The 22,306-nt window shown below is 45.1% G+C and overlaps 1 pseudogene; it reads left to right on the top strand.

Moving 5' to 3' along the window:
- The window catches only part of LOC115155088 (biotin--protein ligase-like), a 36,070-nt pseudogene that overhangs the window by 5,653 nt on the left and 8,111 nt on the right, over positions 1 to 22,306 (top strand).

The raw sequence follows: 22,306 nt of genomic DNA, 5'->3' as shown, positions 1-22,306 counted from the left end.
GTGTGTGGGTGGCTGGATGGATGGATGGATTGTGTGTGTGTGGCCAGGAAAAGATCTGACATGGACGGAAGTCATAGCTCACACTCACAACACCTTGGTCAGTGCACAATGCAATTTCTCTATGTGAAATTAGTGAATTGACGGTTTAAAAAGTGATACCAGTCTGATGTGTACAACCAGTCACTGCCTGGCCGGCTGAAGCTTACTCCTTCCAGTCAACTTGCGCCTGGCAGGCTGAGGCTTTATTCCTCTATTGCGTTTGATGATGAGGCCTCTGGCTCTTTCATTGATATTCTAATAGGCCCACTGGCACAGTGCTTTGCTCTGCTGTGGTATGTGGGGAATTTGCACTGGGAATAATCAGTGTTTGAGATGGATTTACTCACCCATCTCAGAGGGATCTCCAAGCGCCCAGCCAGGCTAATGCATCTGATTGGCCTGACGGGCCTATGAGAGCAGGAAGTGAAATACCTCAGGACCACACACAGTGAGGCTGTTTCTGGAGGCTTCAGTCTCAGCAGTTATGGGTAATGTAGTATAAAACCCACAAGGGCTCTAGAGTCTAGAGTAGGTCTGTCAGATAGGCAGATATGCTGAAATGCCGCACTTGAATTGGGAAAGGATTGCGAAAATGTAATTATTTAAGCCAGGGTCTCAAGACTGCAGCCCAGATGTAATGGTATGCTACTCTGTTGTACCCATTACTCTGAAGATTTCTTGGCAGGGGGATACAAATAACAGCAGAAGTTTCCCTATGCACCCTGCAGCCTGTGGTGAAGTAACTATCCACTAGGTGGCAGCAAATCTCTATTTTGCTCTTTATGAATAGTACAGCCCCATAATTTTTGTTGTGGTGATGCATCTTAGCAAAGAGCAAATCATTCAGTCAGTTCGTTTAATGTTGTTGAGTATTCATTGTGTACACTTACTGAAAAATGTATTAAAGAACTTGTACGTCCAAATCAAAATCCCTTTGCCCTTGATTTATGAGCCCCAAAACCAATACATTAGCCCTTGATGTCAAATAAAGACCTCAAAACATACCATGGACAGGAGAGGCGCGTCACACTGTTGCCCTCCACCTGGCAGATCACCACTGATGGGCCCACTTGAACGACTTTGACAAGTTAAGTGACTTATTTATCCGTCCACTTGGCCTTAGTTGGCCTCCTTGTACCCGACAACCTAGAAAAGGCCCAAACTGTAGTATTATTATGACTGTTGGGTGTGTTTGGACTGGGCTGTGACCTCTTCACCCCACTGCCCTGGCCACTTTGTTACAACAAACACCAGGATGATGAAAGCGAGGGCATGTGGGACTGCTTCCAGATTGTTCTTGAAAAATGGAAGGTGCTATGTGGGGGGGGGGGAGCCGGTGAGGCTGTTGGATAGAGTTTTCTCTGTGCACTGTGTCTTGACTAAAGAGAGGGGATGGACTGTGTGCATCTGGCAGTGCAAGCTCTGGAATTTGTAGTGCTGGTACTGGTGGAATCATTATTACCCAGGCTCCCTTGCTCTACCTCATCACATGACATGGGTTTGGTAAGTTCCCCACGCAGACAGGTTTCATCAGGAGAGCATTTTATCCCCCATTTCACTCTGCTGCTCGCTTCATCACCTCTCTCTCTCTTTCTCTCTCCTCGCTCACTCACTTATTCCTCCTTCAGATAGATATTTTCTAGTCCGTATAAGTATAACCTACTTGTTCTGAGGAAGCAGCAGACACTGTCAGTGCTTTCAATTGAGAAACACACTGAGCCCCCTCGTCCTTATCCCTGTAAGCCCAAAGATATCAGACTTGTTAACAGTGGCCCAACAAGTCTCCAGGGACCACTCTCTCCTTTATGATTGGCATAAAGCAGATAATTGAGGCATGCAGATAAGCGACTCTAATTGATTAACCATCACTGTATTCGCTAAATATGGATTTGGGCTAATTAGGCCATCATCCCTGTCCTCTCTCGTTGCCAAGGGGGTGCTAATCATATACGTTTGGGCAGCAGATGGTGCCTTAAAATCACCTAATTTGGGGAGATAAAAGGGGCACAACGTATCCTTTTTACAGAAATGTCGTCTCTCCTCTTTATATAATGGCCCCTGTGGGGTGGCCACCCGCCAAAACTCATGAGTGGTGGTTCTTCTGAATGATCAACTTTGTATTTCTGCTACTCCCCTCCATACACACCACTGCTACCTCCATACCCCTCAACATTCCCACTTCAACTCAAGACAAGAGGCAAGTGAAGTTGCCCCCCCTTCTTCCCTGAACACTTGTTGAAAAGTGTTAGTAGATAAAAGAATCGTGACAGCTCATGCTCTCATCTTCTCTAGCTCAATACCTTTAAATGAAGTGGCCAATTTACTCTCCCCTCACACAACTCGATTCTCGTCGTTAAAATAAGTGTTACTTCTCTATTGGAAGAATGCTAGCTAGGTTTCTCTCTGTTTGGGCTGCAGAGACAGAGGCCATGATGGACTGGACGGTGTGTAATGGTGTTAGTCATTGTTGGGGATCCCTGCGGGCGACGTCTCTCCAGTGTTAGATTAAATAAAGCAGTTACCAACGAGTGGCAGTGGTGCGGTTTGGTTTTGTAGACAGTGAGGCTCTATGGGGTATACCAAGTCAATAGATACAAGGCAATCTGTTTGCCCATGGCTAAAACTAACACTAGAATCAAGGCCTTGGTAGCAGCACAATCTTATGCATTATGACTCAGCATTTATTTATAATTCAACTGTTTCTTTTAATTCACACAATTCACTTTGCTGTTTTTGGCTGGGAAGGAATTATATAGCCTGCAGTGAATGCAAGGGAAATATTCTCTGTCTGCGTAGTGTCCATATACAGTATCATAGTAAATGAGGATCATGTCAAATCTCTCTGTGGAGAAGGGGTTCCCACTGACATCTTGAGCAACATGTTTAGTGTTACACATGGTTTTAAAACACAGGAGAGATGTTTTCTGGCGGGAGTCATAAAGTGTGTGACCCTTCTGATGGATGGGAAGTGACTGGAACAGAATGTTTCACCACTCTGGGGACCAGCGCCTAATTCAGCCATGTAATTGATTATCCACAGCCGTTGATTATCTAATTTAAGACTGGCTTCAGCTCGGCTTTTTAACTCTATTCATAATTCATGTTGATTGTCATTGATAAAGATGGCGTCATAGGTGTCAGTATGTTTGTGGAGACCCCTTCAAATTAGTGGATTCTGCTATTTCAGCCACACCCGTTGCTGACAGGTGTATAACATCGAGCACACAGCCATATCTATAGATAAACATTAGCAGTAGAATAGCCTTATGGAAGAGCTCAGTGACTTTCAACGTGGCACTGTCATAGGTTGCCACCTTTCTAACACGTTAGTTAGTTACATTTCTACCCTGCTAGAGCTGCCTCGGTCAACTGTAAGCAGTGTTGTTGTGAAGTGGAAACGTCTAGGAGCAACAATGGCTCAGCCGCTAACTGGTAGGCCACATAAGCTCACAGAACTGGACTGCAGAGTGCTGAAGCACGTAGCGTGTAAAAATCGCCTGTCCTCGGTTGCAAAGCTCACTACCAAGTTTCAAACTGCCTCTGGATGCAACGTCAGCCCAAGAACTGTTTGTCGGGAGCTTCATGAAATGGGTTTCCATGGTCGAGCAGCCACACACAAGCCTAAGATTACCATGCGCAATGCCAAGCGTCGGCTGGAATGCCAAGCTTGCCGACATTGGACTCTGGAGCAGTGGAAATGTGTTCTCTGGAGTGATGAATCACGCTTCACCATCTGGCAGTCCGATGGACAAATATGAGTTTGGCAGAAGCCAGGAGAACACTACCTGCCCCAATGCATAGTGCTAACTGTAAAGTAGGAATAATTGTCTGGGTCTGTTTTTCATGGTTCGGGCTCAGCTCCTTAGTTCCAGTGAAAGGAAATCTTAACACTACAGCATACAATGACATTGTAGACGATTCTGTGCTTCCAACTTTGTGGCAACAGTTTGGAGAAGGCCCTTTCCTGTTTCAGCATGACGATCCTCCCATGCACAAAGCGAGGTCCATACAGAAATGCTTTGTCGAGGGGCCTCCCGTGTGGCGCAGCGGTCTAAGGCACTGCATTGCAGTGTTGAGGCGTTCGCTTCCGGGTTAAGTCAGTTGAATGGTGTTTCCTCTGACGTATTGGTGCATCTGGCTTCCGGGTTAAGTGGGCGGGTGTTAAGAAGCAGTGCAGCTTGGCAGGTCATGTTTTTAAGAACGCATGACTCGACCTTCGCTTCTCCCGAGGTCGTTGGGGAGTTGCAGCGATGGGACAAGATCGCAATTCTATATCACAAAATTGGGGAGAAATAAAATAAAAAATGGTATTTCGAGATCTGTATGGAAGAAGTTCACTAGCCTGCACAGAGCCCTGACCTCAACCGCATCGTACACCTTTGAGATGAATTGGAACGCCGACTGCGAGCCAGGCCTAATCGCCCAACATCATTGCCCGACTTCACTAATGCTCTTGTGGCTGAATGGAAGCAAGTCCCCGCAGTAATGGTCCAACATTAAGTGGAAAGTCTTCCCAGAAGAGTGGAGGCTGTTATAGCAGCAAAGGGGGGACCAACTCCATATTAATGCCCATGATTTTGGAATGAGATGTTCAACGAGCAGATGTCCACATACTTCTGGTAATGTAGTGAATGTTTTCATGGAAGGATGGGAGCCATATGATATGACGAAATATGACCATATCACTGTAACTCATGAATGAAATTAAAACCTAGGATTCCTTTAGTTACTCATCACACAGGCCTTTTCTTCTCTTCCTCTGTGTCTCCAGGAGCGCAGGACCAGCTTCCTGAATTGGCTGCACACCCAGGTGGATAAGGAGAGGCTGCTCAAGTCCTCCAAGGCCTCCAGCGAAGTGAACCCCAGTGTGGAGCTCCAGGCTGGGCCCCCCCCCCCTGCAGGCCGAGGGGACCCTGGCCCTGGTCACGGACCCCCCCAGAGTTCCAGAACTGCGAGCAATTCAGCCTGCATACCTATAGCCAGCCCCTGGAGACCCTCACGGTGGGGTGCACAACACTCTACACACAGGTCACCCCCACCACCATGGACCTGCTAGAGGAGTAAGTTAATGTTAATTGCACCTTGCTCTGGGATAGGGAGGGAGGGGGGTAGCCGGTCAGTAAGGGCCAAATTCTAACCTAAGACTTACTCCAACTTGAAGTTTCACAGAACTCTCCTTTGACGTCAATGCATGATTTACGCAGAAGTACAAGTTGGCTGCACTCATATCTCCAGTTAGCATCCGGGGCTTAGCAGGTGTGGGTGGTACATTTTCTGTTTACAAGCGTTGTTAAATGAACATTGACACATACAATGACAAACGCACTATGTTACCCTTGTCAGCGTTGCGCCACGAGGTGATTCGGGGTTTAGTATTGGTGTCTAAATGAAAGTGAAGTTGTCAGACACCAGTGTGGCGAGAGCAGCGCCTGCACCATTACAGGGGATCAGGAGAGAGTGATAGAGTGATAAAAAGAGAGAGATAAAGCAAATGCGATGGAGAGAGAGAGAGGGAGAGAGAGAGAGTGGTTGGTCCACCAACCATGCTGTGGGTTGGCGGGCAGTCTGCTGGGCTGGAACTAATTTAATGGCTGAGTGACCTCACTGTAGCAGAGGCAGACTGCACCTAATAGAGGTCTTTGTCTACATCCCTACATCTCACTGGGAACTTGCCAGTCAACAGGCGGGATCCTAGCAACAGGTGGAAGCTATTAGAGCTGTCATAAAGTTTGAAAAATGGATTCTGGACCTGCGCTGAAGTGATTGGAACTGACAGTGTTGTCATTAAGGTTGTAAGGTAACGAAAGAGGGGGAAAGACGAGGGCACGTGAAAAAAAACTGGTCTCCAGTTTTGAGTTTTGATTTCTCTCCCTCTGATTTTTCAGCGTTTTAATTTCCAGATGGTCCCCAGTCTTGATTAAGTGGTATTATTCTAGAGGAAAGCCTCTTGATGGATTGCTTTTCTTTGTTTTAGCCTATCCCTCAAGCGTATGGAGTTCTGTCAAGTGTATGGAGTTCTGTCTATTACTGGAAATTATAGGATGACTGTGAGGGGACTGCCATTGTTTACCTGGACCGCACTTGCTCCTGGATTGTGTTCATTATTAAGCACCAAATGGAAGAAAATACTCCAAACAGAGTGAAACAGGGGGTATTATCTATACTTGTCCAATAATAAACTCTCGTTTTCATCTTCCATTGCAAAACACTTTTTCAACGCTGTGGCCTAATGAACACAGCCCTTGTAATGTCAAACCATATAGGCACCTGGCCGCCTACCCAGTATTGAGTGTATTTTGGCATTATGATATGGACTGGTAGTGATAGTGAAACTACAGTAGGTATCAAGTATGTGTGACTCTCAGTCATACTCAGTAGGTCTTTATTTAGTCTGTGCAACATGCTTTTCTCAATGAATTTGCTGGCCTGTGCTCTTAAATGTGGGGCCTGTTTTTGTGCAGGTGGTAGTGGAATATTGTACGACTGATCCATGACAGTTTAGGAGCTACTCAAGTTTAGCTTGCAGTTTTCTTTGGATGTCCACCAGGACACTGGATTTAATAAGTGTTTCTTTTATTATAAAGTGTTTATTTAATTCAAAAGGGGGACTATTTTCGATGCAGGGAGGGTAAGTGCAGAAGTTATTCGTCCATAGAGCAGATTTCTTTTTTTTCCCTGTTATAAACCAAAGAAAGACAGGAAGTAAAAATAGGCTGAATAATTCATGGATATAATTGAACTGGCATAAAACAGCAATTAGCTGCACATTCCTATGTAAATGCTTTTTTTATGGTGGTGTAGTCGTCAGTGTTGGCAAGGAAATGTAATTTCAAATTACTTACCGCAGGCAAGAAATGTTCTGACCAATGTATTACTCAAGCAACAACAAAACATGTTCGTTTTTTTACCTTATTTTTCTACAGAATGATGCCATTGTTGTATGCATATCTTTTAGTATACAATAAAAATTCTCACAATTTTTTGCACCTCTTCCTCATCAACTGAAGTTTAATTTAATGAACGGCTATATTCTATGTATAATTTCCAGGTAAACTTTACAGGCCATTTGCACATTTTAAAACATTCTTGATCATGTTTTAGGTCACAAATAAATTGCTAAAATATTACATTTTTTATATAAATATACTCCCCAAAACGCAGCTTTTATTATAGATTAATCAGTTCTTCAACTCAATGGTTGAGATTTTCTTTTATTGGGGGGATAAATAGTGGGCCATTGAAGGGGAGATTAATGAAAGGGGAATTTGTGTGGGGGGGGGTAAAGTGCCTGGATCATTGGCTGAGGGAGCTGATGAAGATAGGGGGTTGGTATTGGGTGGTTGGGGTGGACTATATTGACGGCCAGGCCGGGTCTGAGCTCAGGGAGGAGGCGGTATGTTTGTCCAGAGTATTAGCGCTTTGTCTGGCCAGGAGCAGCTAATAATAGGCTGAACCGAAGACAGAGGATAGTGTTCTCACAAGGTCACAACCAAGCTGGAAGCCAGTAGGCAGGTTACACACCTACTAACCCCACCGCTACACACTCACTAACCACACCACAACACACTCACTAATCCCTCCACCACACACTCACTAACACCTCCGCTACACACTCACTAACCCCTCCACTATACACTCACTAACCCCACCGCTACACACTCACTAACCCCACCGCTACACACTGACTAACCCCATCGCTACACACTCACTAACTCCACCGTCATACGCTCACTAACTCCACCGCTACACACTAACTAAACCCTCTATTACACACTCACTAACCCCTCCACTACACACTAACTAACCCCTCCACTACACACTCACTAACCCCACCGCTATACACTCACTAACCCCTCCACTACACACTCACTAACCCCACCGCTATACACTCACTAACCCCATCGCTACACACTAACTAACTCTTCCGCTATACACTTACTAACCCCACCGCTACACACTCACTAACCCCTCCACTACACACTCACTAACCCCACCGCTATACACTCAATATCCCCTCCACTACACACTAACTAACCCCTCCACTACACACTCACTAACCCCACCGCTATACACTCACTAACCCCTCCACTACACACTCACTAACCCCACCGCTATACACTCACTAACCCCTCCACTATACACTCACTAACCCCACCGCAACACACTCACTAACCCCACCGCTACACACTAACAAACCCCTCCACTACACACTTACTAACCCCACCGCTATACACTCACTAACCCCTCTACTACACACTAACAAACCCCTCCACTACACACTCACTAACCCCACCTCTACACACTCACCAATCCCTCCTCTACACCCTCACTAAACCCACCGCTACACACTCACTAACCCCACCTATACACACTCACTAACCCCTCCGCTACACACTCACTAATCCCTCCGCTACACACTCACTAACCCCACCTATACACTCACTAACCCCACCGCAACACACTCACTAACCCCACCGCTACACACTCACTAATCCCTCCGCTACACACTAACTAACCCCACCGCTATACACTCACTAACCCCACCGCTACACACTCACTAACCCCTCCACTACACACTAACTAACCCCTCCACTACACACTCACTGCATTTTTTTAAACATTTTTTACATTTTTAGTCATTTAGCAGACGCTCTTATCCAGAGCGACTTACAGTAGTGAATGCATACATTTCATAAAAAATTTTTCCGTACTGGTCCCCCGTGGGAACCCCACCGCAACACACTCACTAACCCCACTGCAACACACTCACTAACCCCACCACTACACACTCACTAACCCCACCGCTATACACTCACTAACCCCTCCACTACACACTAACAAACCCCTCCACTACACACTCACTAACCCCACCACTACAAACTCATTAATCCCATCTCTACACACTCACTAACTCCACCGCTATACACTCACTTACTCCACCTCTACACACTCACTAAACCCTCTACTACACACTAACTAACCCCTCCACTACACACTAATTATACCACCGCTATACACTCACTAACCCCTCCGCTACACACTCACTAACCCCTCCGCTACACACTTACTAACCCCACTTCTACACACTCACCAACCCCTCCGCTACACACTCACTAACCCCACCTCTACACACTCACTAACCCCACCTCTACACACTCACTAACCCCACCGCTACACACTCACTAACCCCGTCGCTAAACACTCACTAACCCCACCGCTATACACTCACTAACCCCTCCGCTATACACTCACTAACCCCTCCACTACACACTCACTAATCCCACCGCAACACACTCACTAACCCTCCGCTACACTCTCACTAACCGCTCCTCTACACGCTCACTAACCCCACCTCTACACACTCACTAACCCCTCCACTACACACTAACAAACCCCTCCACTATACACTCACTAACCCCACCGCTATACACTCACTAACCCCACCGCAACACACTCACTAACCCCGCCGCTGCACACTCACTAACCCTACTTCTACACACTCACTAACCCCGTCGCTACACACTCACTAACTCCACCGTTATACACTCACTAACCCCACCTCTACACACTCACTAACCCCACCTCTACACACTCACTAACCCCACTGCTACACACTCACTAACCCCACCGCAACACACTCACTAACCGCTCCTCTACACGCTCACTAACCCCACCTCTACACACTCACTAACCCCTCCACTACACACTAACAAACCCCTCCACTATACACTCACTAACCCCACCGCTATACACTCACTAACCCCACCGCAACACACTCACTAACCCCACCGCTACACACTCACTAATCCCTCCGCTACACACTCACTAACCCCACTGCTACACACTCACTAACCCCACCGCTATACACTCACTAACCCCACCGCTACACACTCAATAACCCCTCCACTACACACTAACTAACCCCTCCACTACACACTCACTACACTTTTTTTTAAATTTTTTAAATTTTTAGTCATTTAGCAGACACTCTTATCCAGAGCGACTTACAGTAGTGAATGCATACATTTCATACATTTTTTTTCCCGTATTGGTCCCCCGTGGGAACCCCACCGCAACACACTCACTAACCCCACCGCAACACACTCACTAACCCCACTGCAACACACTCACTAATCCCACCACTACACACTCACTAACCCCACCGCTACACACTCACTAACCCCTCCACTACACACTCACTAACCCCTCCACTATAAACTCACTAACCCCACCTCTACACACTCACTAACCCCACCACTACACACTCACTAACCCCACCGCTATACACTCACTAACCCCACCTCTACACACTCAATAACCCCTCTACTACACACTCAATAACCCCTCCACTACACACTCATTAATCCCATCTCTACACACTCACTAACCCCACCGCTATACACTCACTTACTCCACCTCTACACACTCACTAAACCCTCTACTACACACTAACTAACCCCTCCACTACACACTAATTAACCCCACCGCTATACACTCACTAACCCCTCCGCTACACACTCACTAACCCCACTTCTACACACTCACCAACCCCTCCGCTACACACTCACTAACCCCACCGCTACACACTCACTAACCCTCTGCTACACTCTCACTAACCCCACCTCCACACACTCACTAACCACACCGCTACACACTCACTAACCCCGTCGCTACACACTCACTAACTCCACCGTTATACACTCACTAACCCCACCTCTACACACTCACTAACCCCTCCGCTACACACTCATTAATCCCTCCGCTACACACTCACTAACCCCACCGCTACACACTCATTAATCCCTCCACTACACACTCACTAACCCCACCGCTATACACTCACTCTCCCCACCGCTACACACTCACTAATCCCTCTGCTACACACTCACTATCCCCACTGCTACACACTCACTAACCCCACCGCTATACACTCACTAACCCCACCGCAACACACTCACTAACCCCACCTCTACACACTCACTAACCCCACCTCTACACGCTCACTAACCCCACCACTACACACTCACTAACCCCTCTGCCACACACTCACTAACCCCACCGCTACACACTCACTAATCCCTCCGCTACACACTCACTAACCCCACCTCTACACACTCACTAACCCCTCCGCTACACACTCACTAACCCCACCTATACACACTCACTAACCCCACCTATACACACTCACTAACCCCACCTATACACACTCACTAACCCCACTGCTACACACTCACTAACCCCACCTCTACACACTCACTAACCCCTCCACTACACACTAACTAACCCCTCCACTACACACTCACTACATTATTATTATTTTTTTTACATTTTTAGTCATTTAGCAGACGCTCTTATCCAGAGCGACTTACAGTAGTGAATGCACACATTTCATACATTTTTTTTCCGTACTAGTCCCCCGTGGGAACCCCATCGCTACACACTCACTAAATCTTCCGCTATACACTCACTAACCCCACCGCAACACACTCACTAACCTCTCCACTACACACTAACAAACCCCTCCACTATACACTCACTAACCCCATCGCTACACACTCACTAACCCCTCCACTATACACTCACTAACCCCACTGTTATACACTCACTAACCCCTCCGCTACACACTCACTAACCCCACCGCTACACATTCACTAACCCCTCCGCTACACACTCACTAACCCCACCTCTACACACTCACTAACCCCATCGCTATACACTCACTAACCCCACCTCTACCCGCTCACTAACCCCACCGTTATACACTCACTAACCCCTCCGCTACACACTCACTAACCCCACCGCTACACATTCACTAGCCCCTCCGCTACACACTCACTAACCCCACCTCTACACACTCACTAACCCCATCGCTATACACTCACTAACCCCACCTCTACACGCTCACTAACCCCACCTCTACACACTCACTAACCCCGTCGCTATACACTCACTAACCCCACCTCTACACACTCACTAACCCCTCCGCTACACACTCACTAACCCCACCTCTACACACTCACTAACCCCATCGCTATACACTCACTAACCCCACCGTTATACACTCACTAACCCCACCGTTATACACTCACTAACCCCACCGCTACACACTCACTAACCCCTCCGCTACACACTCACTAACCCCACCTCTACACACTCACTAACCCCATCGCTATACACTCACTAACCCCACCGTTATACACTCACTAACCCCACCGTTATACACTCACTAACCCCACCGCTACACACTCAATTACCCCTCCACTACACACTCACTAACCCCTCCGCTACACACTCACTAACTCCATCACTTCACACTCACTAACCCCACCTCTACACACTCACTAACCCCACTGCTATACACTCACTAACCCCACCTCTACCCGCTCACTAACCCCACCGCTACACCCTCACTAACCTCTCCGCTACACACTCACTAACTCCATCACTTCACACTCACTAACCCTACCGCTACACACCAACTAACCCCTCCGTTACACCCTCACTAACCCCACCTCTACACACTCACTAACTCCATCACTTCACACTCACTAACCCCACCGCTACACACTCACTAACCCCTCCGTTACACACTCACTAACCCTGGCTGCTGCCCACTCACACTTATTTTATCTCATGATTTTAGACATCAGACCAAAAGCCTTTGAAACATTTTATAAGGATGCTGATATCTTGCACATATCTTTGCTTCTTGTCGCATTTTAGTCATCTTTATTATTGCATTGTATGATGTGTGGTATTTTGGCCACATTCAAGCAGACTGTGACAACTAGTTAGTATTGTTTGATAGTCAGAATAATTTCTCGATGGTGGTGTGTGGCATCAAAACAGATTGGTAGCAACCCCTCACCCAGACAGACATCTCCCTCGAGGTGCGCTGGGGAGGCGCATTCTGCATCTGATAGCCGTTTAAAGAGCCTGTTTTGTTAAGGCCAATTGGCTGCCAGGCTGGTTGTTAACGGCGTGGAAGTGTTTATTTGTGAACAAGGTGGGAATAAGACCCAATGGTGTTCCTGAACACTACTCCACTGGGCCCAGAGAGACATAATGATGCTTTTCCTGCTCTGGTGAACCAGATCCTAGCCCCTGGAGCGCCACACTTACTTTTGTCCGGCGGTCTCTCCTTCCATTTCTCTCTCTATCCCAGGCCAGGCAGCAGGCCCGTACAGAAAACCCAAGGGCCCACTTTTCCTCTCCTCTAACTTCTTCTCTTTTTCTAACTAAACAAAGTTTGGCCCTGGTGAGAGGAACAAGTGATGGATGTAAAATACAAACAGAATATTTCCTCTGAAAATGTTCTCAGTCTTGTATAATGTGGTTTATCATTTATCATACTTCTCAGTTAGTTTTGTTTGAGCGAGAAAAAATATTTGATCCTTCATTACCAGCAACAGCATATGCTTGACTTTCTGAATTTGAGATACTTTCTAAAAAGAAAGACTTGAAAGATGTCCACCAGCAGTGTAATTTAGCAGTGAAAACCCACCATGTATTTGGTTTGAGTTGCAGGGACATAAACAGGACCCTGTTTAGCTAATGGGAGCAAAACACCTTCCTCCTCTGGAAGTGGGAATAAGACAAACACGGCGAACAAGGGGCTCTTCTGGTTAAAGCGGCCCAGTTGTTGGGCCAAAGCCCCGGCAATCACTGTTTGTTTTGACAGGGAATCCAAAATCCAAACCGACACTGTATGGAATTAAGGTCCTGTTTCCTGTGAAAAATACGAACCTTGTGCAGTGAAAAACGAGAGAGCGAGAGTGAGAGAGAAAGAGAGAGAAAATTGACGCCCCATAACTGCAGCAGCAGGTTTGTACATAAAAATAAAATTGGTCCAATTGACCTTGCATGCTCTACCTGCAATTATCTAAAATTGTAAGCAGATGCCTAAAGTCCTCATTTCATATTCTGGTGAACATCTGGCACGGCAGGCTGGCGTTAAAGTTTACATCTCTAATGAGTCGGCATTCTAAGGAGATGGAATCTGCAGGTTAGGCTAGAGGAGAGGGCATTGCAGAGCACAGGCTTCAGATAAGAGTTCAAGTGGAGAAGGAGAGAGAGAGAGACACACACACACACACACTTGCACAAGTGGGAAAAACACCCTCCGGAACACATGAACAAGACACGGAGGAGTTAACATTATGAACATATTTTGTTGTCAGAAATGAAATAGGTATCATCATCAGGGAGCAGAAAAATATGGGCTCAACACTTTATGTGATAAAGGTTCTACCTATGTCATGAAAACACAAGCTCAAAGGAAAGACAAACATCCTCTCCGAGACATACAGTGCCTTGAAAAAGTTTTCACAATGCCTTGACATGTTCCATATTTTGTTGTTACAGCCTAAATTTCAAATGGATTCCAATTTTCTTTAGTGGCCTACACACAATACCCCATAACGTCAAAGTGGAATTATGTTTTTAGAAATGTTTACAAATTAATAAAAAATGAAAAGCTAACATGTCTTGAGCCAATAAGTATTCAACCTCTTTGTTATTGGAAGCATAAATAAGTTCAGGAGTAAAAATGTGCTTAACAAGTCATATAATACGTTGCATGGACTCACTCTGTGTGCAATAATAGTGTTTAACATGATTTTTGAATGACAACCTCATCTCTGCACCCCACACATACAATTATCTGTATGGTCCCTTAGTCAACCACAAATACCAGACCTTTTGGTAGATGGGTAAAAATAAAAAAGCAGACATTCAATATCCCTTTGAGCAAGGTGAAGTTATTAATTACACTTTGGATGGTGTACCAGTCTCTACAAAGATACAGACGTCCTTCCTAACTCAGTTGCTGGAGAGGAAGGAAACTGCTCAGGGATTTCACCATGAGGCCAATGGTGACTTTAAAACAGTTACATAGTTTAATGGCTTTGATAGGGATGGGTCAACAACATTGTATTCACTCCACAATACTAACCTAATTGACAGAGTGAAAAGAAGGAATATTCCCTTAACATGCATCCTGTTTGCAACAAGGCACTAAAGTAATACTGCAAAAAATATGGCAAAGCAGTTAACTTTATGCCCTGAATACAAACCGTTATGTTTGGGGCAAGTCCAATATAACACATTACTGAGTACCACTCTCCATATTTTCAAGCATAGTGGTGGCTGCATCATGTTATGGGTATGCTTGTAATCATTAAGGACTGGGGAGTTTTTCAGGATAAAAAATAAATGTAATGGAGCTTAGTACAGGCAAAATCCTAGAGGAAACCCTGGTTCAGTCTGCTTTCCACCAGACATTGTGAGTTGAATTCACCTTTCCGCAGGTAAATAACCTAAAACACAAGGCCAAATATACACTGGAGTTGCTTACAAAGAAGAAAGTCAATGTTCTTGAGTGGCTGAGTTACAGTTTTAACTTAAATAATGGGCAAATGTTGCACAATCCAGGTGTGGAAAGCTCTTAGAGACTTACCCAGAAAGTCTCACAGCTGTTATCGCTGCCAAAGGTGCTTCTACAAAGTACTCAGGGGTGTGAATACGTATATAAATACGATTTTTCTGTATTTAATTTTCAATACATTTGAAAAAATATATATAAACATGTTTTCACTTTGTCATTATGGGGTATGGTGTGTAGATGGGTGAGGAAAAAAACCTATTTAATCAATTTTGAATTCAGGCTGTAACGCAACAAAATGTGGAATAAGTCAAGGGGTATGAATACTTTCTGAAGGCACTGTAGGTCCTAAAACAAAGACATCACAGAAAAGCACTAACTCTAAAGAGAGACATCAAGTAGCGTTCCTCCATATGTTCTAAATAGTGGGGTTTCCGACTGAAGCTCTATTAGGGCCATTAAAGGTTCAGTCTAGCCTGGTCCAGCAAAGTCAGGGAAAAGAGGGCATCCCGCCCATGTCTGCCCTCAGTAATGGACGACGCCTCCCATTGAACCCCTCCAAGGGTGCTATTTGAAAATGATAATTTGCTCCGCTCTTTGACGAAACAGGATTAGCTCAATTAATCACATTTCCAGATTAGTTTTTCCTCTCCTATCGACCATCACTTTTTGCCGGCGGATGATCAATGCAAACTTGCTTATACTAACCATGGCAAATCCAGTTGTGGAAATGAGCATCGACAGCAGAAATAATCTCTTAATTTGAGATAATTTGATCTGGGGGATTGGATGGGAGAGTTATTTGGGGGGGAAATGGCTTTCAGTAAAATATCCTCCAATAAACTACTTATATCACTCTGCCTGATGAGTTATATTTGAATTAAAGTAGTATTATCGGAAAAGAAAATCCAGTCAAATCAAACAATTTTGACATTGTCTGAAAGTTACTGTAATGATTTATGTAACAGGGAGGCAGTCATCCATGTCAGTGTGGTCAAAAATGGGTTGCTCTTTATTTTCCAACACCACAACAGCCATTCCTTGTGAGTCTTCATCTGGTGTTTGAGAAGAACCAAGAGAGCAAAGCTTCAACCCTAGGTCTACTGAGGGCTAAAATCCACTTTCTGTCTGCTGTGTGTGATGTGTTAAGTATAACCCCCCACCCCCCACTGGTGTACCACACAACCCCGCAACCCCCGCAGCTAAATGTGTAGAGTTGCAGGAAAACATCAACATTTTCTCTCAGCCTCATGGCAAAAAGTGTAGAATAGCATGAGATTAGCTATTAAACTGCAAATTCTGCTTTGCCCCATGACAAAATGTCTAAAATTGCAGGAAGTTAGCTGTTTTAAAAAAACACATTGTTTTCCTGCTTAAACCTTGCAGGGAGCCCTTGCCAAAATGGGGTACACCCCTGCCAACCCCCCGTTCTCCTCCATACTGGGCCTTTACGCTAATCCGGGATACACACACACACCCTGTCTATGTGTCAGTCTAGTGGGGTGTGAGTTACCACTCCTCCCCACTTGTCCCACAGATGACTTGGCTGGTGGCTATTTATCCTCTGACCCCTTGGCCCTGGGTAAGTGACCCCTTTGGCTCAGCCCCCCCCAGCCACACAAAAGCCTGGCCGGACTTAAAACTTAAAAGGACCCTGCTCTTCTGCTGGGAGAGTTGGTCCCCTCTTTCATCCCCAGACGTGCTACTTTGTAATGTCTTTGTTCTGGGCTTGTAATGTCTTTGTTCTGGCCGGGCCCGGTCAGCGGTGATGAAATGGATGCTCCTGCTGGATGTAGTTGGTGATTGAGTAGTAGGGGTTACTACTGCTACAGTGTTTGCACTCAGTCTCTCTTTCACTCTACCTGTCTCTTGCTCTCTCTTTCTCTCTCACCCTCTCTCTTGCTCTTTACCCCTATTTCTCCCTCTTTCTTTATCTTAATCCTTTTTGCCTTTCCTCTCCCTACTTGAAGGTATTGCTCTTCCAGGTTTAACAGTAGTGGACCTGTAACTGTTCGCCTGAGGTCTTAAGACTTCAGTTCCCTCTGGTTAAAGGTCACAGCGTTGTTTTGCATCCAACAGGTTAAAGTGTATAGAGTGGGTTGGAGGGGGAGAGAGAGAGGTAGAGAGATGGCGAGGAAAGAGTATGTGTGGGTGCACGGTGCAGGTTGAGGAGGGAGTCCCTGCACATGTGGCTGCTGCTGTTCCCAATCAGGGCCATGCTGCTGATTTGAGGAGACCAACCTAGAGCAACACAGCTGTTTTGTGATACAGGCCCAGGCTCAGGGAGAAGCAGGCCATATCGTTGGGCCACCATCAGCAACCCAGATATATTGGAGGGAGGCGTGCAAACCGTCTTGCTTAAGACATGCAAGAATTTATTTCATATTATCAATACTGTTTTTTGTCCGAGTCGCATGTTTGTTGGATCACGGGGACGTTGCATTCTTATTGCAGCAGTACAATGGCCTTGTGGTTAGAGCAGCGTTTCCCAAACCAGGTGTCGTGACTCCATGTGGGGTCACCTAATTTGAAAATGGGGAATGGTGTCGCGAGAGAAGCTATATTTTTCTGTTGGTTCAAAGAACCGGGGTAACGTCCGATAGCCGCTAGATGTGGTTGTAATAAACAGAGCGGTTTCTGTTTTCTTCCTACAAATGAGGCTTTATCTTTTAAATGGTTTAAGATACAAGATATTATGACCCCATCACTGAAAGATAAGACTCTCAAGAACATGTATGTGTCTTCTGTTTCCCTCTGCAATGCCAACAAGCTGCGAAGGACTCATTAGAACAGAGTGGACAAGACCAGGCATTAAATCAGACTGGGGGCAGATTACACAGAAGATTATACAAAATTCTTGCCTGATGATCTTCTGAACTTCCCAATGCCTTTCTGATGCATTTCAGTCACTTCAAACCATTATTCATTAGGACTAAAGTACTGTCAGACTGATTTGTAATAGACTGTCATGGACCAAATTAAAAAAGTTGACATTGGCCTTTGTTTACATCACTTTTTTTACATGGTGGGGTCGTGATTTTCTTTGTATAAAAATGGAGTCGCGGGCCAAAAAAGTTTGGGAACCCCTGGGTTGGAGTGTCCGCCATGCGATTGGAAGCTTCGGAATGCAATCCCCAGCCGAGTCATACCAAAGACTGTAAAAATGGGACCCGATGCTTCTCTGCTTGGCACTCAGTATTAAGGAGACAGATTGGGGGTAAGGCCCTGTCCAGAGGGTGTACATGTACATCACGCTACAGAAACAGGAGATGGGCTCCTGCTCCTATGAGCCGCTCCGGCTCGCACAAGCATAGGCTTGTGTAAGGCTACTTACAGTGCCTTCAGAAAGTATGCACACAAGTCACATAATAAGTTGCATGGACTCACTCTGTCTGCAATAATAGTGTTCAACATGATTTTTTTATGACGACCTCATCTCTGTACCCCACTCATACAATTTTCTGTAAGGTCCCTCAGTCGAGCAGTGCATTTCAACCACAGATTCAACCACAAAGACCAGGGAGGTTTTCTAATGGCTCACAAAGAAGGGCAACTATTGGTAGATGGGTAAAAACACAAAAGGCAGACATTGAATATCCATTTGAGCATGGACAAGTTATAAATTACACTTTGGATGGTGTATCAATACACCCAGTCACTACAACGATACAGGCGTCCTTCCTAACTCAGTTGCCAGCAAGGAAGGAAACCGCTCAGGGATTTCACCATGAGGCCAATGGTGACTTTAAAACAGTTACATGGCTGTGATAAGATAAAACTGAGGATGGATCAACAACATTGTAGTTACTCCACAACACTAACCTAATTCACAGAGTGAAAAGAAGGAAGCCTGTACAGAATAAAAATATTCCAGAACATGCAATCTGTTTGCCAATCAAATAAAATAAAAATGTATTGGTCACATACACATGGTTAGCAGATGTTAATGCGAGTGTAGCGAAATGCTTGTGCTTCTAGTTCCGACCGTGCAGTAATATCTAACAAGTAATCTAACAATTTCACAACAACAACATCACTTTTAATATTTTGACGTACGGTGGTGGCTTCATCATGATTAAATGTTTATTTTATTTTTAATTTCACCTTTATTTAACCAGGTAGGCCAGTTGAGAACAAGTTTTCATTTACAACTGCGACCTGGCCAAGATAAAGCAAAGCAGTGTGACACAAACAACACAGAGTTACACATGGGATAAACAAACGTACAGTCAATAACACAATAGAAAAATCTATATACAGTGTGTGCAAATGTAGTAAGATTAGGAGGTAAGGCAATAAATAGGCCATAGTGGCAAAATAATTACAATTTAGCGTTAACATTGGAGTGATAGATGTGCAGAAGATGAATGTGCAAGTAGAGATACTGGGGTGCAAAGGAGCAAAATAATAAATAACAATATGGCGCTGAGGTAGGTGGGTGGGCTATTTATAGATGGGCTATGTACAGGTGCAATGATTGGTAAGCTGCTCTGACAGCTGATGCTTAAAGTTAGTGAGGGAGATATAAGACTCCAGTTTCAGTGAATTTTGCAATTCATTCCAGTCATTGGCAGCAGAGAACTGGAAGGAAAGACGACCAAAGGAGGAGTTAGCTTTGGGGATGACCAGTGAGATATACCTGCTGGAGTGTGTGCTATGAGTGGGTGCTGATATGGTGACCAGTGAGCTGAGATAAGGCGTGGCTTTACCTAGCAAAGACTTATAGATGACCTGGACCAGTGGGTTTGGCGACGAATATGAAGTGAGGGCCAGCCAACGAGAGCATACAGGTCGCAGTTGTCATGCTCTGATCTTTTTCACCTGTTCCTGTGATTGTCTCCACCCCCTCCATTTTCCCCAGTGTATTTATCCCTGTATTTCCTGTCTCTCTGTGCCAGTTAGTCTTGTATATTAGTCAAGTCAACCAGCGTGTTTTTCCCATACTCCCTGCCTGACTCTGGACTACTTTCCCGCCTGCGTGATCATCCTGTCTGCCCTGACCTTGATTCTGCCTGCTCTTCGGTACCTTTTGGACTCTGTACTGGTTTTGACCCTTTTGCCTGTCTACGACCATTCTCTTGCCTTACCCTATTGGCCTCCTGTGTCTGCATCTGGGCCTCGCCTTGTGTCATGATAGCAGTGGTGGGTGGTAAATGGGGCTTTGGTGACAAAATGGATGGCACTGTGATAGACTACATCCAATTTGCTGAGTAGAGTGTTGGAGGCTATTTTGTAAATGTCATCGCCGAAGTCAAGGACTGGTAGGATAGTCAGTTTCACAAGGGTATGTTTGACAGCATGAGTGAAGGATGCTTTGTTGGATTTAATTTTGGATTGGAGATGCTTAATGTGAGTCTGGAAGGAGAGTTTACAGTCTAACCAGACACCTAGGTATTTGTAGTTGTCCACATATTCTAAGTCAGAACCGTCCATAGTAGTGATGCTAGACGGGCGGGCGGGTGCAGGAAGCGATCGGTTGAAGAGCATGCATTTAGTTTTACTTGCATTTAAGAGCGGTTGGTGGCCACGGAAGGAGTGTTGTATGGCATTGAAGCTCGTCTGGAGGTTTGTTAACACAGTGTCCAAAGAGGGGCCAGAAGTATACAGAATGGTGTATAGGTGGTTAAGAGAATCATAAGCAGCAAAAGCGACATCATTTTTGTATACAGAGAAAAGAGTCGGCCCGAGAATTAAACCCTGTGGCACCCCCATAGAGACTGCCAGAGGTCCGGACAACAGGCCCTCCGATTTGGCACACTGGGTATGCTTATGGGTATGCTTATCATCTGAGTTTTTGGGGGATAAAAAGAAACGGAATAGAGCTAAGCACAGGCAAAATCCTAGAGGAAAACCTGGTTCAGTCAGCTTTCCAGCAGACACTGGGAGACAAATTCACCTTTCAGCAGGACAGTAACCTTAAACACAAGGCCAAATATACACTGGATTTGCTTACCAAGCATGTTGAATGTTCTTGAGTGGCCTAGTTACAGTTTTGACATAAATCGTCTTGAAAATCTATGCCAACACTTGAAAATGGCTGCGTGGCAATGATCAACAACCAACTTGACAGAGCTTGAAACATTTTTTAAGAATAATGTGCAAATATTGTACAATCTAGGTGAGGAAAGCTCTTAGAGACTTACCCAGAAAGACTCACAGCTGTAATCGCTGCCATATTGACTAACATGTATTGGGTGTGAATACTTGTGTAAATAAAATATGTACTTATTTCATTTTAAAAACATTTGCAAAAATGTCTAAAAACATGCTTTCACATGTTATTATGGGGTATTGTGCGTAGATGGGTGAAATTTTGTTTTGGGGAATTCAGGCTGTAACACACCAAATGTAGAATAAGTTAAGGGGTATGATTTTTTTCTGAAGGCACTGTACTTACACTTGCATGAGGAGTTTTTATATTTCTTATTGGAGCAGTATACTGGCATGAGGAGTTTTTATATTTCTTATTGGATCAGTACACTGGCATAGTGTAACGATCGTCTGGAAGAGGGGACCAAGATGCAGCATGGCGAGTGTTCATATTGAATTTTAATAATACAAAACACTTGAACATAAGACACAAACGAACGCCAACAGTTCTGTCGGTGCAAACCACACAACAGAAACAACTACCCACAAAACCCCAAATGAAACAGGCTGCCTAAGTATGATTCCTAATCAGAGACAACAATAGACAGCTGCCTCTGATTAGGAACCCTACTCGGCCCAAAACAAAGAAATACAAAAACATAGAAAAAGGAACATAGAATGCCCACCCAATGTAACACCCTGGCCTAACAAAATAAAGAACAAAAAAAACCCTCTCTATGGCCAGGGCGTTACACATAGGGAGTTTTTATATTTCTTATTGGAGCAGTATACTGG

This window comes from Salmo trutta, chromosome 19 (genome assembly GCF_901001165.1).
Source record: "Salmo trutta chromosome 19, fSalTru1.1, whole genome shotgun sequence".
NCBI lineage: Eukaryota > Metazoa > Chordata > Actinopteri > Salmoniformes > Salmonidae > Salmo > Salmo trutta.
Note: the sequence above shows the minus strand (reverse complement) of the source record. Positions and strands in the feature narration are given on the sequence as shown.